Raw genomic sequence first — 15,721 nt, 5'->3', positions numbered from 1 at the left:
ATACTACTGTAATGCAACAAGAACTGCTTTAAACTGTATGGATAAATAATTGAATCCATAAAATTTTTGGAACCTTTTGTTTTCAATTTTATATACCACTGTAATCTAACAAAAACCGTGTTTAACTGTATGGGTGAATAATTGAAACCATAACCTTTTTTGAAGCTTTTTTGGAGTTTTATATACCACTATAATGTAACAAGAATCATGTTAAACTATTTGGATCAATAATTACATCCATAAAAAAAATTTGTAGTTTTGTTTAGTTTTATATCCTACTGTAATGTAGCAAAAACTGCATTAAACTGTAAGGATTCTTAATTGAAGTCATAAAAAATTTTGGAACATTTTTTGGAGCTTTATATACAACTGTAACATGATAATAGCCACATTAAACTGTATGGATAAATAATTGAATCCATTAAAAATGTAGAAAGTTTTTTTGTTTATATACTGCTATAATGTAAAAGAAATCATGGATGAGAAATTCAATTTAGAAAAAATTTTGAACATAAATATTTTGCAAGTGTAGTTGATGTACTCCTACAATTAGAAAGGCTTTGCACAAAGTGCAAAGCCAGGAAAAAATTATAAGTAGGGTAATATAGTAATCCTCTTCAGATGCCCGCTTTTTCTTCTCCTTCCTCGGGAGGCTGGAGGGACTGCCTCCACCTGCTTTCTGGAGGCCGATTCCCAGGTGCCAGGGCTGTAAGCGACCCATCTTCGGGTAGCGCTGAAGCTCCCGACATGTATCAATGGGCGACAGCCCCTTTGTCACCTCCACCATTGTCTGCTTCCGCTTAGGAGGTGATGAACCCCAAGAACAGTCTGATCTCTCAGGAGTGGTAACCTCATCTTGAGCCACCTTGAGGAGCCCCTCCCAGGCCCATTCATTTCACAAGAAGGGTTCACCCTGCTCCCTTCCTTCTCAATTCACACCCACCGCATACCACTGATATTGCCCCTCCATTTTTAGGATCATGACCTTTATTCCAGCTGTCAGCTCTTGCAGTCTTCGAGGCAAGTGATCTATCTCTACTGCCTGTTGGTTGAAAGACATGTGATGATGGGTACCAAACTCTTCCGCTATCTAAAAATCTCCGCTGTTGGTCATTTGTAATTAATTCTCCCCGGGATGCTAACTTTTGGCACCTTGCAGCTAGCAGGCCCACTAGCATGTCTCTAGTGCTTGTCCTGGCTCATCTCCTTCTCTCTTCCGAGCAGCCTACACCCAACAGTCTGCTTACAAATTGCTAGATCCTAGGTCTTCCTTCTGCAGTCCGCACAAACCCCAATGGTGAAGGCTGCGCCTGGGTTTTGGCCTTGGCGGTTCTGGATCACAGGCTCATGCCACCTTTGATGTCACGCCAGCTTGATCTGGCTCTGATATTCCTATAGTCGCTCCCTCGGGATTCTGCCATCCTTGCAGCCCACTTACCACGTTAGAGTTAGGGAGCACATCTGTGACGTAATGGCAGCTAGGGAGGTGGAGAACCATAGCATTTTGGAAACGATTCCCCGACACTTCAAGCTGCACCACAATTCCAACCCAGGCGTCTTGAAACTCATAGGCATTGACCGAGTACATTGCGGTATTAGAGGTGTGGATCAAAAACACATTTTGGCGTATCTGGAGTGTTGGTGGATTGTTACACTGGGGACTATGTCTTCTGGTGGATTGAACAAAAAAATGTCCTTTGCCTCCTTTTTATAGGATGTCCTCTGTTAGTGTTTGCTATTGTTCTTTCTGTCTGCTTCTCTAAATTTTAATTGTGCATCATTTAACTTTTTTATTTATTTTTCCATTTTTATTTAATTTGACTAATTGCCAATGACTGTTGTATACCTCAACTGTTCTCTTAATCAAAATAGATCTAAAATACATCTAAATGTATATAAAGGGTGCAGTGCCGCACCTTCAGACCACAAAAAGCAAACACTGAACACCCAGAGTTTACAATGGGTAAGTATCATATGCAACCATTACTTTTAATAAATTGGAACAGCCTAACCCAGCCAAGAGACGGTTTTTGGTTCCATGTGTTTGTTCAGTGTTTGCTTTTTGTGTTCTGAAGGTGTGGCGCTGGATTTTCTATGGACAGGTACATACTGCTCTTTTTTCCCTGGTTCTTTTTCTCTCTTCCTTCCCTTTTGATCTCTTTGTTAATTCTGCTATGAGGGTCTTCCCTTCCACTGTATTATAGTAATACTCACTTTTTGCTCCTGTCCATATTTTTGCTGTGATGGACACATTCATTTGGTGTGATCGCGCACGTATCAGCCTCTGGGAATTTTTGCCCATACTTTGTGCCCTCTTGCATGATGGCGACTGTGGGGTGCGCATGCGTGGGTGGCTCCTTTCCACTCACGTCGCCAAAAATGGTGGTGCGGGTCACTGATGTCACAGGAAACTTTTCCTTGACCCGTACCGTCATTGGATGGCCAGATGTGACACTGAAGTGGGGGGACACCTGCCGCTCATGCACCGTCTATACTGCGGGATGCTGATTGCATACATCTTTGCACACCAATATAAAAAGGTACACTTTTTTCCACCACATACTGCCCCTCGAAGCCCAGCAAGCGAAACGTGCATTGGAGCACGATCCTGGATGAATACCCGGCACATTCCCCCACATGGGTAAGCATTATTTGCGCTGGTCCTGCATATTCTTAGACATTCTGAGAGAAGAAATACAATTTTCTTGTGACATTTCTCTTTTTCCTCTCCGCTTTGTTGCTGGTCTCATTCCCCTTTCTGCTTTTATTTTATTTATCCCCACATGTGCCTGATATATGCCCATCTTCTGTTGGTTCCTGCTGAGCTGCTAATCACTTGGATATGACTTTATGCACCGGTATCATGCTGAATTATGGAATTGTGCTTCTGAGTGGCAGCAGAACCTAACCCAAGACTGGGCTATTACACGTTGATATCTAGAGGAATCTGTGCCTTAATAATAGGAGTTTGTGCTGTTCCTGTGCAATTGCCAGATGATTCCTCCGGGCCATAACTGTTTCCTCACCCATTTCCATTACTGTGGTTTTTGCTCTGTTTTTAATAATAATTTTTCAATAAAATTTAATTTTTAGTATTTGTATTCCCTAGTTAATTGTCATTTAGGACTATATGCTTCCAGTTCTTTGTAGGTTTAGACTATGTAGGGAGTTGTCCCTGCTCCACTAGGAGCATGCTTACTAATTTCACCCTGTGTGTCGGTTCTGTTAAACTAAGCATGTCACAATGTATGGATGAGTAATTGAACCCAGAAAAAATATTACATGCTTTTTTAGAGTGTTATTTACCCCTGAAGTTTAACATAAAGCACGTAATACTGTATGGATGAGTAATTGAATCCAGACTAATTTTTCCATGTTTTTATGGAGTGTTATATACCACCGAACTTTAACAGAAAGCATGTGGTACTCTATGGAGGACTAATTGAATCCAAACAAATTTTTCTAAGATTTTTTTGGATTATTATATACCTCTGAAATGTAGCAGAAAGCATGTAATACAGTATGGATGAGTAATTAAGTCCAGATACATTTTTCAACTATTTTGGAGTGTTAAACCACCGAAATATGACAGAAAGCAACTAATACTCTATGGATGACTAACTGAATCTAGACACATTTTTCAACACGCTTTTGGAGTGTTATATACCACCAAAATTTAACAGAAAGTACCCAATACTGTATGTATGAATAATAGAATCCAGAAAAAAAGTCAACTTTTGTTGGAGTGTTATATACTACCAAAATTTAACACAAGGCACGTAATACTATTTGAATGAGTTATTGAATCCAGACCAATTTTTATCGCTTTTTTATGTACCACCAAACTTTAAAAGAGAGCATGTAGTGTTCTATGGATGACTAATTGAATCCAGAAAAATATCAAAGCTTTTAGGAGTGTTATGTACTACCGGAATTTAACAAAAATCGTGTAATACTGTATGGATGAGTAATGGAATCCAGAAAAAAATTTGAACGCATTTTTAGAGTGTGATATATGACAGGTATTTACCACAAAATATACTCTATGGATGACAATATAGCACATTTTTTCACCCCCCTCTAAAAATAATGTGGTCATGAGCAGCAGATATATATTTAGTAACGGACTGCAATGCCCTAAGCCATGCTCCTACAATTGTCCCTCCCTGGGCTAAATACAGACTGTATCTGATACAAACAGAAAAGAACAGCTTTAGCCCTTATAAGGGCTCTTAACATGATGGTTCAGAATCAGCACTCGTATCAATGCTTGAGGACTCTGATTCATTCAACTGTGCACAGACAGCTCTGGACAAGCACTCCATCCACTAACAACTGTCCTTGAGCTGGGCAATGCCATCAGTGTGCCGGTGCCTGTCCTTTTATAACCAATGATGTGATGTAATACGGCCAGCCAATCACAGTAATGGCACTACCAAGATGGTTACGGCATTACATTGCCTGACAGGCAATTACTGCCTGCTTATTGGCTGGGTAACAGGTGCTAAATATACAGGGCAGGGATTTAAGTTTCAAATTTGAACCACTAGCTTATGTTCGACGAGTGGCGATCATATCTGAGCATCTAGATACTCGAGTGATATCTGAGTGCCACCCAGCATGCTTGTTCATCCCTACGTTCCATTTACTGAAAACAATTAGCAATCCTAAAATTAAAGAGGAATTTATTAAATATTATTTGTTCACTATACAATAAGTAGGAATTTTGCTTCAGCCTAGAAACTGCATTTGTGCAAAGCATTTGTTCTCAGCGGTGTTACCAATATATAAATTATTAATTCCCTGTGTTATTCATGTGAATGTATTCATGTCAATTTATTTCCTGTGCATCCATAAAGATTTTTCAATCCATAAACATTTTATATAAGGGTATTGTACACCAATTTCATATTTATTTTGCATATAGTGAGCAAGAATATTGTACGAAAGTGTGTTACCATGTGTTTCATGACAAAAAAATGTATGATGGATCAAACACACACCAGTACTGAGCTAACTTTGCAGACATTGCTTCCGTAAACAAGCAGCAAGCATGTGAAAGCACTTCCTTACAAGCTGAATCACATATGGGTAGGAGGAATCCCATAAGTTGCTATAACAAATCTTGTTGCCAACATCACTTGGGAGTAAGAACCTTGTGTAGGGAAATTCCTTTGGTGCAGCATACTGTTACTACTATGGTGTCATGACCTGATGAAAGAAATAAAGCAGACAACAAATTAATAATGCAGCTGCAATATAATTTTTTGGGTGTAAGCAAAAATAAAAAACCACATCAAATATCTATTATGAAGATCAATTTAGATTAGAGGGCACATTACTAATATTTAAAACATTTCTAATGGAGCATCTGCAAAGTTCTAGGAGCACTTGCTGTAAATTTGTATCCATATGTTTTGTATTTCTGCAAGGATAAAACTATTTATGCAAATACTGTTGATACAGGATAATTAAAGGGAATTTGTCAGTAAGAGCAACCCTCCTAAGTCATCTATATGGGTATACATGGGTATACAAGTCATAGAATGTTAATTACAATGATACTTTGATATGTGTGATCTGGTGTCTTATTTCAGAGTACTGAGTCAAAAAGCCACTCTGTACTCTTCACTCATGTCTGTGGGAGTACTGTGTCAAAAGGCAACTGTGCATATTCTGCACCCATATCTATTGGAATATTGCGCCAAAAAGCCTCTGTGTGAACTCTGCATCTCGCCTCTGGGAGCACTCTGCCTTTAAGCCTCTGTGTGTACTCTGCAACCATGCCTATGGGAGTACTGCGCCTTTAAGCCTCTGTGTCCTCTGCATCTCCGCCTGTGGAAGTACTGTGCCTTTAAACTTCCACGAGTACTCTGCACACCTGCCTGTGGGAGTACTGTGTCTTTAAGCCTCTGTGTATACTCTGCACCACTGTCTGTGGGAGAACTGTTCCAAAAATCCTCTGTGTACTCTGTAGCCGTGTCTTCAAGATTATTGTGCCTAAAAAATAATTTTGCTCAACAGCCCTGTCTTTGCCATTTTTTGGTCAAAAAATAATTCTACTCTGAAGCCGTTTTTTTGCTACTAGACTGTCTAAAAAAATTATTCTAATCTGCAGCCATGTCTTTGTCATTTGTGGGCCTAAGAAATAATTTTACTCAGCTTTGTCTATATCAGGAGTGTGCCGAAAAAAATCATTCATATCTGTAGCTGTCTCTTTGCCATTTGTGGGCAAAGCAAATAATTTTACTGTACTGCTCTGTCTATACAAGTAATGTGCCTAAAAGTAAATCCACTGTGAAGCCATGTCTTTGCCATTTTTGGGCCCAAAAAACAGTTCTACTCTACCACTTTGTCTATACAATTCCACAACAACGGAAAAGAAGAGCATCAATCTCTTCCATCCAAAATGAAGCGAACCACAAGAATAAAAAATACGTAATTTTATTCAACAAGATAAAAAAATATATAAAAATAGGCAACAAATTCATCTTTTACAGGTTACATACCCCAAACAGGGATTAATAGCAGAAAAACATTGATGGAGATTTTTACACAGTGTTATCTCATATAAATTGCAAAAAATACATCATCATTAATTTGCTGAAAATAACCTCCAATTCAACCACCTTCATAACCAGGCAATATTATCCTTATGCTACACAGTACATATCCCTAAAGGGTTAATACACCCCAGCTGGCCTAATGTGTATTAGGGTGACCGCAAAAAATCGATGTCGGAATTTTGTCCGTCTGGACCCCACAAAACGATTCCCCTTTCCAGATATTGAGAGAGCCAAAATTTGAGCTCGATCAGACGACGTTAACCCGTGCCGCTCGTCGCTCAAAGTTTGAAAAAATCCAAATTGAGGTATTTTAAGATTTAGGTATTTTGCATAGTCTGTTAGACTATAAAGAATGTGACAACAACATTGCATTCAAATACCACAAATGGTTCGAAAATTTGGTCAGGGCTATTTCTGCAGAGTTGGTGGGATTATCGTTTTTTGATCCCACCATTACAGACAATGAAAAGTTGTTAATGGCTAATAAATTGCTCAGTAGCACAGATGAACCATCAGAGCACGCTAGGGTTGTAAATCCAAAAATTAGGAAAGAAAAATTAAAAGAGGTAGGAAGTAACCGACTTTAACGACCTTCTGACAAAAGATGAAGAACAAAAGCAATATGTCCTGCAAGTTGTAAGCAAATGCCGAGCATTATATTCTGACGTTTCAAAAACTACTTTAACAAAAGCTCTAGAATAGATTAGATAACTATGTAAAATTATCAACTCATGTAGGTTAGAGTGCTCTGATGGTTCATCTGTGCTACTGAGCATTTTATTAGCCATTAACAACTTTTCATTGTCTGTAATGGTGGGATCAAAAAACGATAATCCCACCAACTCTGCATTCAAATACCACAAATGGTTCGAAAATTTGGTCAGGGCTATTTCTGCAATGTTGTTGTCACATTCTTTATAGTCTAACAGACTATGCAAAATATCTAAATCTTAAAATACCTCAATTTGGATTTTTTCAAACTTTGAGCAACGAGCGGCACGGGTTAACGTCGTTTGATCGAGCTGAAATTTTGGCTATCTCAATATCTGGAAAGGGGAATCGTTTTGTGGGGTCCAGATGAACAAGATTCCGACATTTTTTCCCCCCCATATGAGATCCGGTCACCCTAATGTGTATACTAGCATCGCTCTGATCTATTAGTCCTATATGTTGTTCCCTAAAGGAATTCCTAAAGTCCACACATAGACAAAAAATCTAATAAGGGTGATATTGCCAAGTACCTGGATCAGAAGGAGATGCCCGTGATCTGCTGTTAAAATCCCCGCACCCCGACGCGCGTTTCGCCCTCTGGCTTCACGCCCCCGGAAAGAGAAGAAATACGAGTTAGATTATACTAACCCGGGTGTCCGGTCCGATGGGTGTCGAGGTCCCGTCCGGCGCCTCTCATCCTCATACGATGCCATCCTCCTTCTTACTTCTGCCGCGGCTCCGGTGCAGGCGTACTTTTTCTGCCCTGTTGGGGGCAGAGTAAAGTACTGCAGTGTGCAGGCGCCAGACCTCTCCCCCGCTTAGTATAATCTAACTTGTTTTTCTTAGCTTTCAGGTTACATGGGGGGCTTATCTACAGCATTACAGAATGCTGTAAATAAGCCCCTGATGGCAGTGCCGGCACCTGATAGGGCTAAAAATAGGTGACAGACTCCCTTTATTGTCTAATTCACAGCACTACATAGTACCTAGTATCCTCCGGATCCCAGCCAGCTAGTCCTCCTTCGGGCACAGGATAGTTTACCTCTATTTCACCTCCGCGCACAAAACAGTTCACATCCGAGACCAGTTGCCATGGGCGACTGCACCGCTGTGAGTGCCAGACCCCTGACCTGCCCTGGCTCCGCTTGTATGTGTTGCCTCACACAGATGGAGCACTGCAGAGCTGACTGCTCTTCCCTCTTTCACACACCAGACAGACACTCAACCTGACACATCCAAACCCTTTACTGCAGGGATTTTAACTAGGGTCTGTGGCTTTCAGCCACATGGAGAACGCGGACCTGGATTGAAAAGGACTGCAGGACTATAGCAGATATCCCTGACTTGGGATCTTTGGGTTCTGTGCCTGGAACAACATTTACCTTGGGAGGGTTGACCCTGGTCACAGGGACAAGTCTCTCCTCCAACACAGTCGCATATAGAAGGGTCTTCACCACTCCCACCACATGTTTACTGTACTCACATGGTGTGTAAAATTAACCTTCGCAGCAGGGTACTCCCAGATTTCCCCATGGATACCCATCACCTCCACTTTCGGTCCTTTGGGGTTGTCCCCGGCAACAAGGGACCCATGGACCAAAGTCACTACACTCCCCGAGTCCAGGAGAGCCTCTATATGGCACCCGTTAATGAGTACCTGGCACAGCTGAGCATCGCTGTCGGTAGTGCCCATAGTGGCGATACAGACCGGCTTGGCATACAGTACATAGACACCTGGCAAGCATACCTGCAGTCTATGGGCTCAGAATTTAGTTGGCAGTTGACAGCCACATGTCTGGGCCCTTGACACCACCAACACACAATAACTGCAGTGCAACTAGACCTTAGGGCCGCTTTAGGGGAAACAGGAGTTTTGTCACCCTCACTTTGGGTTACCCCCTCATCACCGGCTCGGTTTGTGGAGGTTTGTGGAATGTTCCCATGCTCCTGGGCTGTTCAGGCCCGACATGTCAGCCGAAGTGGAGCAGTGTCCCATACAAGGCCCTGAGTGGCTGTATACCGCTTGATCCATCTTATCAGCTGGTCCAGAGTGCCCAGATCCCCTTGGCCCACCTGACACTGCATGGCAGCTGGCAGAGCCCTCACCAGTCGGTTGAAAACCACCCACTCTACCATCTGTGCCAGAGTCAAAGTCTCAGGCTGGAGCCATTCCTCCACCAACTGTACTAAGTCATATGCCTGAGACCTGCAAAATCAGCTCACATGATCTCTGCTGCTGCTGGCAACTGTTGTGCCTCTTGCTGCTGCCGCTGTAACTGCAGCACCTCTTGCTGCTCCTGGCCCAGTAGCTCCTGCTGCTGCTGGAACTGCAGCGCCTCTTGCCACTGCTGCTGGACCTGCATTGCCACTTGCTGCTGCCGCTGGAACCGCAGCACCTCTTGCCGCTGCTGCTGGAACTGCAGCGCCTCTTGCTGCTGCTGCTGGCACAGTAGCTCTTGCTGCTGCTGGACGAGGATCACCTACTTCAAAATCTCCTCCATTTCTCCAGCAGACTTGAGCTGTAGCAACGCCGGCTTCCTCACGGATATGCAGCACGCTTTGGGGTATGCCTCAGTTCACACTGCCCCACATTCTCCAGCCATATGTAGTAGAGCGGTAGCACACTTTTGCAGTGAGGAGGCAGTGACCTAACAAAGTATCAAAACCAAAGTCTCTAATGCAGTTACTTCACAGCATTAACGTCCAATTCCCACAAGTATACACCATTAATGTCCAATTCACAGCACTACATAGTACCTGGTATCCTACATATCGCATCTGGGAACTATACCCTCCAGTTTGCAGCCAATAAACAAGCTAGTCCTCCAATTACAGCTATGCCTGTGACTGCAATGCACTCTCATGACCTCCATACACCTTCGAGCACATCCTGGAGGGAACACACAACGACCCCTACCTTTGACATCGGTCACTGCCTCACAATTGCAATCATAGCTATGCCTGTGACTGCAATGCACCCCCATGACCTCAGTATGCCTCTGTGCGCATCTTGGGGAGAACACACAGTGACCCCTACCTGTGACACTGGTCACTGCTGCCTCACAGGGCTCAGTGAAAGAACAAGGCAGAGGTGGAAAAGGAAGTCCCCAACTCAGTTGGGGCACCGCCAGTACCTTGGAAGGCATGGTTAGCTTTAGAGTTGAGCGAAACAGGTCGGCCAGATTCATAAGTCGCCGACTTATTGCAAAGTCGGGTTTCGCTGACCGAAACCCGACCACAGCGTGAAGTCGGCCATGCGGTCGGCAAAACGAGCACCAAAGTCGGATTTCCCAGAATGCTTGCACGTGACTTTCAGCCACTGAGCAAGGACGTATACTGTGGGCAACGAGATGACATGTGCAGCAGAGAGAGAGAGATTTCGTGCACTTTAAAAAAGCGGTCCGGCATGTAGTTGTGTTTACTGTCCTCCACTCCCTGACGACTTTGCTTCCCAATTGACTTGCATTGGGCTTCGTGTTTCAGTCGGACCTTCGACATTTCACGATAGACGGCCGATTTCGTTCGACTCGACTTTTGAGAAAGTCGGGTTTCATGAAACCCAACTCGACCCTAAAAAAGGCAAAGTCGCTCATCTCTAGTTAGCATGGCCAAATTGTGGCAAAAGTTTATGTGCACACAACATATGACACCGCCATCTGATATGGTTTGTATTAGTAGGAAGCAGCATTACAACAATGTGGTGGAAGAATACCTGTCCACATGTCTCCTACTAATTAATGGGTTTGTTCTATTTAACTTCTGGGTCTCCAAATTGGACACAAGGCCTGAGCTTGCCCTCTATGTGTTGAATTTGCTGGCCTGCCCTGCGGCATGTGTACTGCTGGAACATGTGTTTAGCATGGCAGGGGATGTGATCACAGACAGATATTAGAAAAACTTTTTGACAGTTAGAGTGATCAATGAGTGGAACAGGCTGCCACGAGAAGTGGTGAGTTCTCCTTCAATGGAAGCCTTCAAACAGAGGCTGGACAGACTTCTGTCTGGGATGATTTAGCAAATCCTGCTTTGAGCAGGGGATTAGACCAGATGGCCCAGGAGGTCCCTTCCAACTCTACGATTCTATGATTTTATTGAACATGGGGAAGCTAACATTCCTTAACCCCTTCATGACCAGGGGTATTTTCATTTTAGCTTTTTCATTTTTTGCTCCCTTTTTCTCAGAGCCGTAGCTTTATATTTTTCCATCAATATGGCTGAGGGCTTGTTTTTTCGCCGGACAAGTTGTACTTTTGAACAAGACCATTGGTTTTAACATATTGTGTACTGAAAAATGGGGAAAAAAATCTAAGTGTGGTGAAATTGCAAAAAAATGCAATTCCACAGTTGTTTTTTATACCATGTTAATCAAATGCTAAAACTGACCTGCCATTATGATTCCCCAGGTTATTACAAGTTCATAGACAAAAACATGTCTAGGTTCTTTTTTATTTAAGTGGTGAAAAAAGTTCCAAAGGCGCCATTTTCTAAGACCTGTAGCGTCTCCACTTTTCGGGATCTTGGGCTGGGTGAGGGCTTATTTTTTGCGCTTTGAGCTGCCATTTTTGTTTATACCATTTTGGTGTAGATACGATCTTTTGATTACCCATTATTGCAATTTATTGCAATGTAGCGGCGACCAAATAGTTGTAATTCTGACGTTTTTAATTTTTTTCTCGTTAGCAATCGGAATAATTTTTTTCATATTGATAGACCATGTGATTTTTAACGCGGTGATACCAAATATGTGTATTTTTGATTTTTTTTATTGTTTTATTTTGAATGGGGCGAAAGGAGGGTGATTTGAACTGTTATATTTTTTAAAACTTTTTTTCACTTTTTACATGCTTCAATAGTCTCCATGGGAGACTAAAAGCAACCATACTTTGATCTCCTCTGCTATATACAGGCGATGATCAGATCGCCTGTGTGTAGCAGAAATGCTCACTTGCTATGAGTGCCGACCACCGAAGAGTGCTCATAGCAAAACAGCAATGACAACCATAGAGATCTGCTGGAGACCTCTAGTTGTCATGCCGCCCCATTTGTGACCCATGATCATGTGACGGGGTCACCGATGGGTGGGATTTTCCAGTAAGCACGAGTTAAATGCCATTGTCAGAGATTGACAGCGGCATTAAACTAGTAAACAGCCGCGGGTGGATCGTAATTCCACCCACAGCAGTTGTGGGCACATGTCAGCTGTATACATCAGCTGGCATGTGCCCGTAAAGGTGCGGCTCAGCGCCGGAGCCCGCACCAAACAGGGGAAGTCCAACATCGGCATACTATTACGCCCGATGTTGGAAAGGGGTTAAATACATTTTAGGCGTTGCTCCCATAGGACTTGTCACTTGTCCATACGTTTGGATGACTAGACAACTATAACAGCTGCACTCAGACAGTATTCAACTCTATTTGCCTTTACTTTCATTTTGGTGCCTCCTCCCCAAATTAAAAAAAAACAAAAAAAAAACAAAAACTATGTTGTCTACCTCCTCCTCCATCTCTTCCACCTACACGGCCACGTTCATCTCCTCCTCCAAGTGGACCTCTGCACTTCATGGTTGTAGCTTGTTAGTATATTTTAGGTTCATTCTATGCTCTTTTTAAATCAGTTCCCTAAATCACCCCACCCAAAAAAAAGACAAAAATAAAAAAAATACTCACAAAACACGAATAGTGTTGGATTACTCTTTCCTTGACTCACCCACACCTCCTGGTTGTAGATTGCTAGTTTTAGTTTGGTCAATTCTAGATTGTTTTAAGTCAGTGCCATTTAAAACAAAATGAGAAAAACAAAACCCTACAAAAAGTGTTGGATTTCATCTCCCTTTCCTGTTTCACCTACACCACCACAGCCAACTTCTCCTCCAATTGGACCTACGCCTCCTGATTCTAGATTGCAAGTTTCAGTTTAGATACAGGATGAGGTATAAAAGTGATTAAAGGTATTAATCACTGAGGACTCTCAAATCTTAATATGACTTTAGCTTTGTTAATTTTTGGTTCTTTTCAGTTTGTTCCACAAAAAAAAAAAAAGAAAACAAAATTATAGAAAAAGAAACAACCCCTCCCCCACAAAAACTGTGCTGGTTTATTCCTCCTTAAGATAGCCTTATAATTATAATACCCTTTTAGAGGTATGGGGAACAATTTTGATAATGATTTTTGTTGAGTTAGACTAATATAGGTTCAAAACTGCAGTTACAGCTTACCTTTTTGCAATCAATTACTCTAGGCTGGATCAATGGTAGCACCAGTGTTCTCCTATTGGGCAAGAGCAAACCATCAACAGTTTGCTATTTGTTTAGGCCAGTGGTGGTGAACTTATGGCACATGTGCCAGATTGGACACGTGCGCCATCGCCATTCCACATCATTGGGGAGAGGAGCCCGGCGATGCCAGTCCTTACTTCAGCTGGATCTCCATCCTCAGACACTCATAGAGATGAATTGTATTGCAGTGCACAAACTTGCCGGGCCAGTGTGCCACAATTGATGCTGCTGGCCATTCAGATGCCAGCAGCTGACGTGGGTGTACACATGACAGAGTGCATGGCAGTGACGTCATGTGCCTCTCGTCGCTTGGACGCTGAAATCAGCTGCTATCTTCACAAGACGATGCGGCGCAGGAGAGGGAGAAAGGAAGAAGGGTGAGTAGCAATGTTTTTGTGTTTTTCTTTGCTATGCATTGAACAGTAGCGCTGGCAGGATGGGGACATATACAGGATGAGATTGCATATACATGATGAGGTGACATTTACAAGGATGGGGTGACATATACAAGGATGGGGGCTGTGAGATTTAGGAAAATGATATCTATTTGATATCATTTATCAATCTGATGGAATTCTCTATCTATCAGAAACAGTTTGGCCCAAAATACTTGCTCCAAACTCAGCCCCCACCCTTGGATTCCCCCAGGCCATAAAAGGAAGTGAAATACACCTCAGTTAATGGGACTTTATTATCTAGCGAAGGCACTTCCATGGAGAGGGCAAACTAATGTTTTTCTTTAATTAACCCAAGCAACAAGTCCCTTGAAGCTCCTTCCATGGGGCAGAAAGGCATAGAGCCTCTGTCCCCAGCAATTATCACAGGGGTGTGAATTCTTGTGCAGCTACAAGCCAGCTGGTATCCTTTGTTTAACTCAGGCTGACATGTGGCACTACAGATCCCAGGCTAAACCAGCACCTGGCTCTGAGATATGAAATCTGGAAAATGACCTATAATAACAGAATTGCAATATCTCTGAGCCTAGCCGAGCACATAATATCAGAATCGGCATTCCTTTCCCCACACGCCGATAAGATTCGGACACCTCCAGAACCCTGCATTATGGAGTTATGAAGCATAGCTACCAGGAATTAAATACAGTAGCCGTATTTGGTCTCCTGGCAGAGATAAAATCAAGCAGAATCCAGTGGCGCCACTGCTGTTCCATTTCGAGCTTCTTGCGGAAAGTTATGAGCCATCCACAGTTCTGCCTGGAAAATTATACTCTCAGATATGGGAGGAGGGAAGCGGCCCAGCCCAGGGATGGGCACAGCGTGTAGGAGTGAGTAGCCTAGGAGATAATAGGTCTCTCAACATGTGACCAGAACTCAGGCACATTATATGAGCCATAACCACACCCACTGGTGAGGTATGGATCACATGGTTATGACCCCACTAAAGGTCCTATTTCACACAGCCACACACACAGGCTTTATCCTGGGCGTTCAGACACATGCCCCTGGGTGGGTTTGTAGGTGACTGGTTCCACCCACCTCACCAAGTCACCTGGAAGCTTTCCCAATACACAGCAACAATCCCTCAGCAGTATTATCTGCTGATCAACACACGTTCAAGCTTCCACCACAAGGCACCAACCCTTGTGATACATATCGGCCATTTACAATCCTGTCGCTCACTATTTCCCCATTACAATAAAGGAAACGCCTACATGCATGTCCTGGGAAGCCCATACAGCGCCACCTAGCTGTCACAGGGGTCACTGCATCACATACCTCCCCTGTTCAAACTAGTGGGGTTGAACACTTGTCACAAACCGGGGGCCTCGAGAGTCGAGAGGGTCCTCTTAGTCGTCGGAGCGTCTTTCCACACGATTACCTCCCACACACATTATTTTTACAGACACTTCTCCTTTCGTCCACCAGTCCCACAGGTATTCTAAGTCCCGCCCTATCACCATAGTACACCGTAAGTCCGGGACTACTGTCACTTCATGGTACATGGAACCCTCAGTCGTGTCAATGTAGAGGTATGCTGCCAAAGGTTCTGTATCGTCCCCACAAAAGCCATTCACTCTCGTCCCCGTCCCAGGTGACACAGAACATCCAGGAGGGGTCCTCAACACAGACACCCAACTCCCCGGGTCTAACAATCCCATCACCCTTTCTCCATCCAGCCAGAAGAGGCACTGTAGTGTCAGTTCACTGACCG

General features: G+C 43.1%; 1 long non-coding RNA gene across 1 annotated transcript in view; it reads right to left on the bottom strand.

Moving 5' to 3' along the window:
- Window positions 1-4,668: 4,668 nt before the first annotated feature.
- Window positions 4,669-15,721, bottom strand: part of LOC141052588 (uncharacterized) — a 30,399-nt gene continuing 19,346 nt past the window's right edge. Inside the window, exon 2 of the long non-coding RNA XR_012220849.1 lies at window positions 4,669-5,211. This is a non-coding gene — a long non-coding RNA (uncharacterized lncRNA). The remainder of the gene's footprint in view (window positions 5,212-15,721) is intronic.

This window comes from Dendrobates tinctorius, unplaced genomic scaffold, assembly GCF_039654945.1.
Source record: "Dendrobates tinctorius isolate UK_male_01 unplaced genomic scaffold, ASM3965494v1 ptg000162l, whole genome shotgun sequence".
Classification (NCBI taxonomy): Eukaryota; Metazoa; Chordata; class Amphibia; order Anura; family Dendrobatidae; genus Dendrobates; species Dendrobates tinctorius.
The sequence above is the reverse complement of the archived record's forward strand: the minus strand, read 5'-3'. Positions and strand labels throughout refer to the sequence as shown.